Source organism: Urocitellus parryii, unplaced genomic scaffold (genome assembly GCF_045843805.1).
Source record: "Urocitellus parryii isolate mUroPar1 unplaced genomic scaffold, mUroPar1.hap1 Scaffold_37, whole genome shotgun sequence".
Taxonomy (NCBI): domain Eukaryota; kingdom Metazoa; phylum Chordata; class Mammalia; order Rodentia; family Sciuridae; genus Urocitellus; species Urocitellus parryii.
In genome coordinates, this window is record NW_027553327.1 from 9,688,190 (window position 1) to 9,699,247 (window position 11,058).

The 11,058-nt window shown below is 31.2% G+C and overlaps 1 pseudogene; it reads right to left on the reverse strand.

The window, feature by feature from the left end:
* Positions 1-8,965, reverse strand: part of LOC144252192 (activating signal cointegrator 1 complex subunit 3-like) — a 41,786-nt pseudogene extending 32,821 nt beyond the window's left edge.
* Positions 8,966-11,058: the final 2,093 nt, after the last annotated feature.

The window sequence follows — 11,058 nt, forward strand, 5'->3', positions numbered from 1 at the left end:
CTTTTATATAGTTTTAAAACTATTATAATTTTTTCTAAGTATAAATTGATATTCAATACAAAATACTAACAAATATTCTTTTTGCTATGTATATACATGCACAACCATACTGTACAAGTGCACAACCATGCACATCTAAGTCTTGAAGATTAATCTCTTGTTATGAGCAATAATATAAAATATGACCTTTAATGGGGTGTTGGAGAAGTAGTAAACCTCCTTAGAAATCTAATGAGTTAATACTTCCACCATTTGTTTTAACTTAGATCTTTATGGCAGCTTAAAAAAGTTTTAAAAATCAGAAAAATTAGGCAAAAGGAAACCAACCGCAGATAAGTAACATAGCATCAAGAGTATTATCAGCAAATATTTGCTATAAGTGATACTATATATATCAGGTCCAAACTACTTGATTTGTTTTTGTCTATAAGAATTCTATAGATACAAATTTACAGAGCAACAAAATCAAAACATATAAGTTAAAAGAAAAAGTTAAGATATAGAACTGTAAATTCAGTAAAACTATGAATCCTGGAATGAAACAAAATTCCTCTTTCTTAAATACCAGAAAACTATGTTAAAGTTTTCATTATACAGCAAAAAAACTTTTGATATTAACCTAATACTTAAAAATCAATTGATGTGTTTATCTTATTCCATGGGATATTTAACCCATGAAAATACATGTACTTGTTTAATTTTAGTCCTTCAGAAAATTTTCATTGTACCTTTGACTATTCTCACAACGATCATATTTGTGATGAGAACATTTAGAGACACATTATTTAAAAAGTGCAAGGTCTGTTGGGATTGCTGGGTCACAGCAGCACAAATCACAATAGTCAAGTTATGTAACCAGTTCAGGTACCCATTAACATATGAACGAATGGAGAAAATATGGTATATGTACAAAATGGAGTTTTATTCAGACATAAAGAAGAATGAAATTATGGCATTTGCTGGCAAATGGATGGAACTGGAGAACACCATGCTAAGTGAAATAAGCCAGACTCAAAAAGTCAAGGCCTTATGTTTTATCTCATGTGGAAGTAAGAGATAACTAAGGAACTAAAAAAATAGAGAAAGGGGGTGGGCAATGTCCCATGAAAATAGAACAGAGATCAGCGAAGTAGATAAAGGGTACAGAGGGAAGGGAGAAGGGATGGAAAAGGGAGGAACTGAGTGAAGAAACTGACCAAATTATTCTATGCACATGTATGAATAACCCACAGTGATTCCCACCTTTATGTGTGTCTATAGAGTACCAGTTAAAAATTAATAAATATAAAAATGTATGAAATCACAGATTATAATGCAGTTATAAATTGCTTATAAAATAAGACATCCATTTGAAGATCAGCACATATTTTAACTGAGAAGCAGAAAAGTAGTGGAATTCTATGTAAAGAAGACCGAAGTATGAAAACCTAAGAATTTCAGATTACCAGCTTCAGAACTAGTTGCTACTACTATTCTTAATGTTTCCCCCCTAAGTCTTAAGTTTAAACTCTTCCATGGCAAAATCTACTGTACAAGAAAAGGAAAAATGAAAGAAAACCGCCAAAAGTTTGGCAATTGCTTTGATAACAAATGCACATTATATATATATATATATATATATATATATTTACCAATACATGCACACACATTCAATGCATATGTATGTGTATTTATCAATACAATATTTGTGTGTATATATATTGGTAAATAGAGAAAAACTATAATTTTGAGTTACACTCAACCTCTTTGATAATTTTGACTCAACAGAAGTAAATATCATATGAAGATGGTGAAATAATGTTTTTATTACATTACAACTGAATTTTATCTCTAATTAGGAAGCATTTACAGTATATAAAGCAGAGTTCTAAAGAAAAGACAAGATCTGTAAGCCACATGGACCACACAACTATAAAGCTCATAGGAAGACCTGCTATCACGTGTATGTAATTCTCTGTCTATGCACACACATTGAATCATGAAACTGACTTTAAACTTTAAACTGTTAAGACAATAATGCTTTAATGCTATCTTTAATTTCACTATAGGGCATAGAAGGGACATGACAGGAGGAGTAGATTGTATATAACAAGCCTATTTTTAAAAATGGTCTATATGTTTCCTAATATCTGGCTATTTCTAAAACTAAATGTACCAGAGTAAAAACTCATGGTGAAATATTAGCATCTAACAGAAATATTCTGAAAAATAGAATGATACAAATATCAACATTATTAATGGGAAAAGAGATTTAAATAAAGGAAAATAATTACAAGAAACAAATTTAATTTTTTTAGTGTATTTTAAAAAATGATTAAGGATCTTTATTTTTCTTCTAGGTCCATAACTCTTTTCAGATGAGGCAACAGTAGCAAATATTTATCCTCACATCATGAAAGGATTACAGAACCAAAAACAAGGCTTGAGGTTTTTTTTTTTAATAAATGAGTTTGAGTTTTCTACCTGATAAGCTTTGTGACTGATGCCATACACTAATGGATTTTCTCTCATCCATACATAAAGGTAAGTGTAACTTATCCACTTCACTGCTTCTTCCACGTTTGTGACTGTTCCCAGAGCAATCTGCAAATCAAAAATATAACAGAAATTAAAGGAATGCATTAAAGTCAAACATAAACATTACAGCAAAGGCCATTCTGCCAAAAATTAAGTTTTCAAAATAGATCATTGTGCCACATTTGAAAGTAGGTAAGCACAATCATTGAAATGACTTCGCAGTTAATGAAAACAGCAGTCCTCTTTATTTCATTGAGAATAATACATTGGAAATGCTATCTTCCCAAACTGAACTTACTCAATGATGACATTTGATTGTTTTTCCCTGTATGGATTTTAATTCTACATAGCATTAAGGACATTTTTGACATTTGTTAATTCTTTTTCATATTCTGTATCCATTTTGTTTTAGTTTCATTTTATATTTATAAAACTACTGAGTATGTTTAAATTTAGGTGTACCAGAATAAAAATAACAAAATATGTGGCTGGGGTTGTAGGAGAGCACTTGTCTAAGCACATTTGAGGCACTGGGCTTAACCCTCAGCACCACATAAAAAAATAAACAAAATGAATAAAGATTAAAAAATAAAACTCAACATTATTTAAAAAATAATTAAATAGTAATTCTGTCGATCTTTATCCTGATTCTGCGCACTGTCATCAATAAAACCATAGAAGGTACAATGGTAGTTTTTACCTTTAGAGATACTCATTTAGAGGACTGCCAGTATAAACATACAATATGTGTATAATGGAAAATGCAATTATTTCTGCACAAACCAAAGCAAATTTATTGGTATTTAGACATATTAATATTTATGCTTTCAAAATCATACAAGAATAGGGTGTTTTTTAAAATTGGTAAACTTTAAAACAAGCAATGGGAAAATATGATATTTAAACATTTGAACCAAAGTAATCATTGGATGATTGTTTAGATTATATTCAGAAAGGAAATATAATGTTTAATATAGCATTTGAAGTGATTTGTAATATATTTATTAAATAAAAACAAAGGTTAATTATTTAGAACACAACAATAAATATAAGATCTGTGTAATAAAGAGAAAGACATGATTAGATAAGAATATTAATTCAGAATTATAATGAGATGTATTCTTAAAATAGTTCCTTAGGCAAGGGAAGTAATTCTGTTTTTACTTAAAGTATCCTTTTTACTTTAACAATTAACCAAAGTTGTGAAACTTGACAGCTATAAATTTGTTCCTGAACCCATTTTTTTTTTACTCACAGGAGGGGGAAAAAAGGAAAACAAATGGTGCCATTTTTGTACTAATATTGAAGAAAATAAAAATCTTCATGTTTGATTTAGTCACTGTATTATAATTTTTAATTCTATATAACTTTTATTGTGAAATAAAAATGTAGATGGACTGGGAGTGGTACAGTACATGATTAGTATGCAGAAGGTACTAGGTTCAATCCTGAGCACCAAACAAAACAAAATACAACAACAAAAAATTGTACATTTAGCTACTTTGAGTGAATTGAAGATGAGATACAGCAGCATATAATTTTCACTGTAATATTACATCATAGTATTTGTTATTTAAAAAGTGGGACAACCAAAAGTAAAAAAAAAAAAAAAAAAAAAAACATAAGAAGATTCTGCCTATTTGCTTCTAAATTTATACTAGTTTACTTAAAAATGACCAAGCCATCCATACTACCATACTATAAGTAAATAAGTACATATCCTAAATGTAAACTGTAAAGCTTTTCAGAAAATGAAAAGCAGTAAGAATTAAAATTAAGCCAATAAGAGAGTTGTGTAGGATGTTTAAACAGTTTTTCCAGTCTGCTTAGGTAAATAAAACTAGTTTGATGATACGGATAAATAGCTGAGAGTCTCACCTATTTCTGATTTTATTATTTGCAAGTCAAAAATGTATTGTCATATAACCCATATATTCCTTTATAGTGACCTATATTCTCTTATTACTTTACGTTATTACTTTAAAATAACAACCTATATTCATTCCGTTTTGACCTTATGATGCTCTTTTAAAATACTATACAAATCTCAAGAGACAAAAATTTTATAAAGGACAATTTAAAAATCAGACTTATCAAATAAACATCAATAATTACCTATTTCTATTAGTTATAAGATTAGAAGAAAAAGTAGGTATCAAAAATTAGATCATGTAATGGAAATCTTCTAAAAATTCATTAAAAGGGAAGAGATTATCCAGAAAAAATAAATGTAATGGTACACCTTACTTTGAGACTAATCCTTGAATGCCAACTAGTGACAAAATTAAAAATTTTCTTGAAAATATTTGCTGTCGCCTAGTGGCTATCTGATACAGGAGCCTTTCATAAAACAAATATTTTTTTCCATACTCTCGCTTTTTGAAATTTATTCATTTATCTCCATAATCATAACAAATCACTAAAAAGCCTGTATATAATTTAAGGTACAATGGGTATGGTAACAAATAGTATGGTCCCTGACCTCACTTCTCTAGTCATGGAGGTGAGACATGTATAAGTAATTAAGATGACAAATAGAAGCCCAACATCCACAGAGTCTAGCACATACCAGATACTCAAAAATATAACATGTAAAAATGACATTAGTGTATAGTGTATTAAAATTAATTCTTCCTTAACAATAATAAAATCAACTCCAAATTTGGTAATTCAGAAATCAGATTCAAGTGTCACTTAATATTTATCTATTTAAACTTTAGTCTTTAAGGTTATCTTATTTATTTTTACTATATGTGTGTTTTAAAAAACTAGTTAAAACCATTCATATAGTTTCTATCAACTTTATATAGTTTTTAGAAACTAAATAAGCAAATATAATCATGAGTATAATTTTTAATTATATATATATATATATATATATATATATATATATACTGCTTAAGTAGGGATACATATGAAGGGATCATCAGAAAATAGTGATACTATATTGCTTACCAACTTGGAATAGGCACTTATTGAATTTTCACAATGAGAGCATCTATATTTCATAAAAAAGAAAATTGGGCCTTTCTAAGTGAAGTGAGTAGAGTAATAGCTTCCTAGGGCAGAAGGCCTATGTTGAGGAGTAATGAGAATCAGAAGTGGGAAGGGTAGTCAGACTGTGGAGGTTTTAACTCAAGAGCCAGTATAGGTACAACATCCTGAAGAGACAAGAACTCTGTGTACACAAAGAATGTATATGTTAGGATATAGAATAATTAACAAAGTTATAAAGTATGGAATATAGGGATTAGAACAGAGTATACACTAAGAAACATGAATACATTTTAATTAGCCTGAAATACATATATCAGTGTTTCTCACAGTGCAAAATTAAGTGGCTCTTTATAGGAAAGGGATTTGTTACTTCTCAACTTTAGCATTATGAAGTCAGCCCCATTAGGCATCAATCAGCAAAGATGTCTCATAAAATGTTTGCATTAAATTATACTTCATAAAATATTTTCTCCAATTTTTCTAAACTCATGGTGAAAATTGATATTCATGAAATCAAATATATTAATAAAGGCAACACTACTATCCTAACATAATCTTTATGTTGATTAGTGATATTTTAGAGTCTTGCGAAGATTTTTTTGCAGGCTAAGGACTTACAAATCTATTATCTTAAGAATGCAGCACAGATTTATGTTATAAACCAATTTCACACTTGATGTGTACAGATGACTAAGTTTAATTTCACATTCAACTATAATTTAAAGGAGTTTGTTTCATTAACAGGAAAATTTACTGTAACAGGGAGCTCCTCCAGTAAACCAAGATATGAGCAAGTTTAGCAATGGCTATACTTCATAATAATAACTAAAAATTTTCAATCTATATGTTCCAATATTTAAATGACCTTTATATCACTAAATGGAATTGTGCTCAGAGTGTGTTGACATTTCTGAAAATGACATTTCTAGCAAGTACTTTAATTAATATGAGATGAACTTAAGGGCTATTTTTGTACGCAGGGCTAGATCACACAGTTTAACTGGTGCTACTTTTTCGTCCCCAGGAAAGAGTTCCCTGAGGTAAAGAGCATTGTTTTACTTACTTTGTGTCTTCTGCATAATAACATCAACACATTGTGACTACCACTTACAAAAACTATCAAGAACCAATTCTAGGTGTGCTAAGATTTAGTATTCCTTGACATGCTCTTTAAGCTAAATTTTAGAAAAACAGGATTATTTTTTCTTTTTTACTGTAAATGTTAAGATAAATTATGGCTACCATTTTGGAAAATGTTTAGTTCAGGTTTTAGAAGAAAAGAAGGGAGAATCTTAATGTAGGGTAATGTATTTTTTTTAACTTATTACATTTTTAATAAGATTACGGAAGTCTTAAGCAACAATGAAAATATCTTGGTTAGAGCTAAATAGACCACAGTTTGAATGTTATTTCTAAAAATTATAACTTAGTGACCCTAGGCAGTTACACGTCTCTCTGAGTATAATATCTACTTAGCAGGTCTGACAGAATAAGAGAATGTACATGAAGCACCCAGCAGTTTCTAGCCTATGCTACTATTACCATCACTTTAGAGTAATAGATTTTATCCCATTATAAACACTCTTGGCCCAGACCTAATTACTTACACCATGTCATCAGGGTAGGCAATGAGGACCAAAATTGAGCTATGATAATATTTTCTTTGGAGTCAAATTTTATTTTCTAATCTCTTTTTGTTGTCCTGTAATTTTGTTAAGGTAAACCAGTGCTCTTCATGCTTTTTTTTCTTACTTTCAAACTTATCTTCCAAAACTTATCTATCCTCTGAACTCAGACTAAGTTTACTATCATCATGAAAAAAGCCTTTTTTGATAGCCCCAGTTCAAACATATTTTCTCCTTCTACCAAGTACTTCTATGGAAGTTGTCATTTTCTTTCCATGTCTTTTTTTCTCCTTTTGGACTATATGCTTCTTAACAGAAGAACTACATAATGTAGAGTGTGTCTTTCATTCTCCATAAAGATTCTTGTAAATAACCCGAATAGAATATCTATAGGCTGTTTAAGAAGTACACCAGATAGACATACACACAATAAGTAATATTTGATTGTAAATATGATTGTGAATATTTCATTCATTTATTCAATATTTACATCTTAGCTAAATTACCTAAATTATTTGAGTTAACTTTAAAAAAAAGGATACTGAGGTAGGAAAGTGTTGAATACTTGTGCAGTCATTAAAAATGTCATGAAAACATTGCACTTAATTTTGGACATTCATTTGAAAGTTTGATATATATACTCTAAATTGTAAAAATGTTTATTTTCTTTACCAGTTGAGATGTTACCTATGCTTTCCAGGTCCATTATTTAAATCCTATTATTAAAGTCTCCCCTCACACACTCCCACATGCCTACACACACACATTTGAAATAAAACATTATACTCTTGCTCAATTTAGGCAATCACATTTTACATAACAAAGATAATCAAATGACCTAATAAAGACAAGAAAGCTTCATAAACCTTAGAAAAACTTCATACAAATATTAATCATCAATTGAGCACTAAACATATCAGTTATTGCTATTTCTGTTTCCCTGATTTGTAAACTTTGGATTGTATTTCTGATCTATAGCAAAACCTCATAGATTGCAAGTGTGATCATTTAACAATGAGTTCCTGTCAGTATTGTTGTCTACATTTATACTGCTGTGAGTTAATCAACAATATTGCCCCCCACCACCCTAGCCTCTTTTGTCTTATGACTATATAGCATAATCTGTATACCTAAATACTACAAAGCAAAAACCAACTCAACCTTTATCGTTATTCTTAAAGCTGACAATTCTATCCCAACTTATGGCTGATCAGATCTTACCTCTGCATTTAGGTTATCTGCAAGACTTTCCAGAAACTGACTCTTAATTGGGTTTTGTTCAGTGAGCAGAGTGAGGTAATGGCTGAGTTTATCATGTGTTGTTATAATGATTCCTTCCCCAAATTTGTCAAATTGTGGTTGTCCAGCTAGGCCAAATATCTGCATGACATCTAAAATTCCAAGGTCAATAAAGGAGCCTCCTTTTGCAGCATATATTTGTGTTCCCTAGATAAGGAAAAGTTAATAAAAATTTACATAAGTATACATAAATATAATCCTGAAGAGCTGAATACTGAAATTGGGCAAATAGAGTAAGATCTCAAAAGTGTACTTTAACTATTCCCTTCATCATCTGTGATAGTTACATTTTTACAATATAAACTGAATTTTATTGGAGAAAATATTTTTTCTCTTATATAAATTAACATTCAAAGAAACAGCCAAATCACAATATTTTTTCTAAATAAATCAATCCATAGGTTTGTTTTAACACTCACACGAATCTGTATCAAAAGAAGGTAAGCTCCTACCTTAATAATAACAGCGTGAGCAGGGAGATTGAAACCCCAGGCTAATGTAGCTGTACAGACTCCAGGTAGTGTCATCAATCCCCATATATACTACCAGAAACAACAGCACAAACATCCCCATTTCTGGTTAAAACCTCCTATATTTCAAGTTTGCCAAACTAATGTTTCTTCTCTTTTTTTAAAGAGAGAGAGAGAGAGAGAGAGAGAGAGAGAGAGAGAGAGAATTATTTATTTATTTATTTATTTACTTACTTACTTACTTACTTATTTATTATTAGTCATACATGATAGCAGAATGTATTTTGACATATAATACATTCATGGAATGTACATACATCAATCATTTTGTCTATTCTATTCTGCTGTCCTTCCTATCCTCATTACCCCTCCCCTCCTCTCACATCCTTTCTCTCTTTCCAATGTAATGTGACACACTTTTTTTTCTTTTTGTCATTACAACATCATATATGTATTGTATATAATAATGAGGTTCTCTTTCCATCTTCCATGCAACTCCCCTTTTCCCTTTTTCCCTCCCACCTCTCTTCCCTATTTAATGGTAGCCTTCTTCTCATGCTCTTCCTCCCTGTCCCATTTTGAGTCATCCGCCTTATATCAGAGAAGACATTTGGCATTTGTTTTTTAGGGATTGGCTAACTTCACTTATCATAATCTGCTCTAATGCCATCCATTTGCCTGCAAATGCCATGATCTTGTTATTTTTTAGTGCCGAGTAATATTCCATTATGTATAAATGCCCCATTTTTAATCCATTCATCTATTGAAGGGCATCTAGGTTGGTTCCACATTCTAGCTATTGTGAATTGTGCTGCTGTAAACATTGATGTGGCTGTGTCCCTGTAGTATGCTCTTTTAAGGTCTTTTGGGTATAGTCCAAGAAGGGCAATAGCTGGGTCAAATGGTGGTTTCATTCCCAGCTTTCCAAGGAATCTCCATATTGCTTTCCAAATTGGCCGCACCAATTTGCAGTCCCACCAGCAATGTATGAGTGTACCTTCCCCCCTCCCCCCCGTGCGTCCTCACCAGCACTTATTGTTGTTTGACTTCATAATGGCTGCCATTTTTATTGGAGTGAGATGGTATCTTAGAGTAGTTTTAATTTGCATTTCTCTGATTGCTAGAGATGGTGAGCATTTTTTTATGTATTGGTTGATTGATTGTATATCCTCTTCTGAGAAGTTTCTGTTCAAGTCCTTGGCCCATTTGTTGATTGGGTTATTTGCTTTTTTGTTGTTTAACTTTTTGAGTTCTTTGTATATTCTAGAGATTAGAGCTCTATCTGATGTTTGAGGGGTAAAAATTTGTTCTTGGTTTGTTCTTGGTTTTAACTCTTGTGCTATAGGAGTCTTATTAAGAAATTTGGGGCCTGCCCCCATGTGATGAAGATTAGGGCCAACTTTATCTTCTATTAGACGCATTGTCTCTGGTCTGATTCATAGCTCCTTGGTCCATTTTGAGTTCACTTTTGTGCATGGTGAGAGAGAGGGATTCAATTTCATTTTGTTGCATATGGATTTCCAGTTCTCGCAGCACCATTTGTTGAAGATGTTATCCTTTCTCCATTGCATGGTTTTAGCACCTTTGTCAAATATAAGATAGTTGTAATTTTGTGGATTGGTCTCTGTGTCCTCTATTCTGTATCATTGGTCCACCTGCCTGTTTTGGTACCAGTACCATGCTGGTTTTGTTACTATTGTTCTATAGTATAGTTTAAAATCTGGAATCACGATACCACCAATTTCACTCTTCCTGCTTAGAATTACGTTAGCTATTCTGGTTCTCTTATTTTTCCAGATGAATTTCATGATTGCTTTTTCTCTTTCTGCAAGGAATGTCAATGGGATTTTGATGGGAATTGTATTGAATCTGTAAATTGCTTTTGATAATATGGCCATCCTAATAATATTAATTCTACCAATCCATGAGCAAGGTAAATCCTTCCATCTTCTAAGGTCTTCTTCTATTTCTTTCTTCAGGGTTCTGTAGTTTTCATTGTATAGATCTTTCACCTCTTTTGTTAGAGCCCACTTTTTGTCCTTAATTATACCTAAAGATCACAATTTTTCTATTTTCTTTCAATTTATCAGCTGTATTACAGTAATACCCTTCTCCTACCCAACTTGGCCTTTATTCTTACTCTTTCTCTA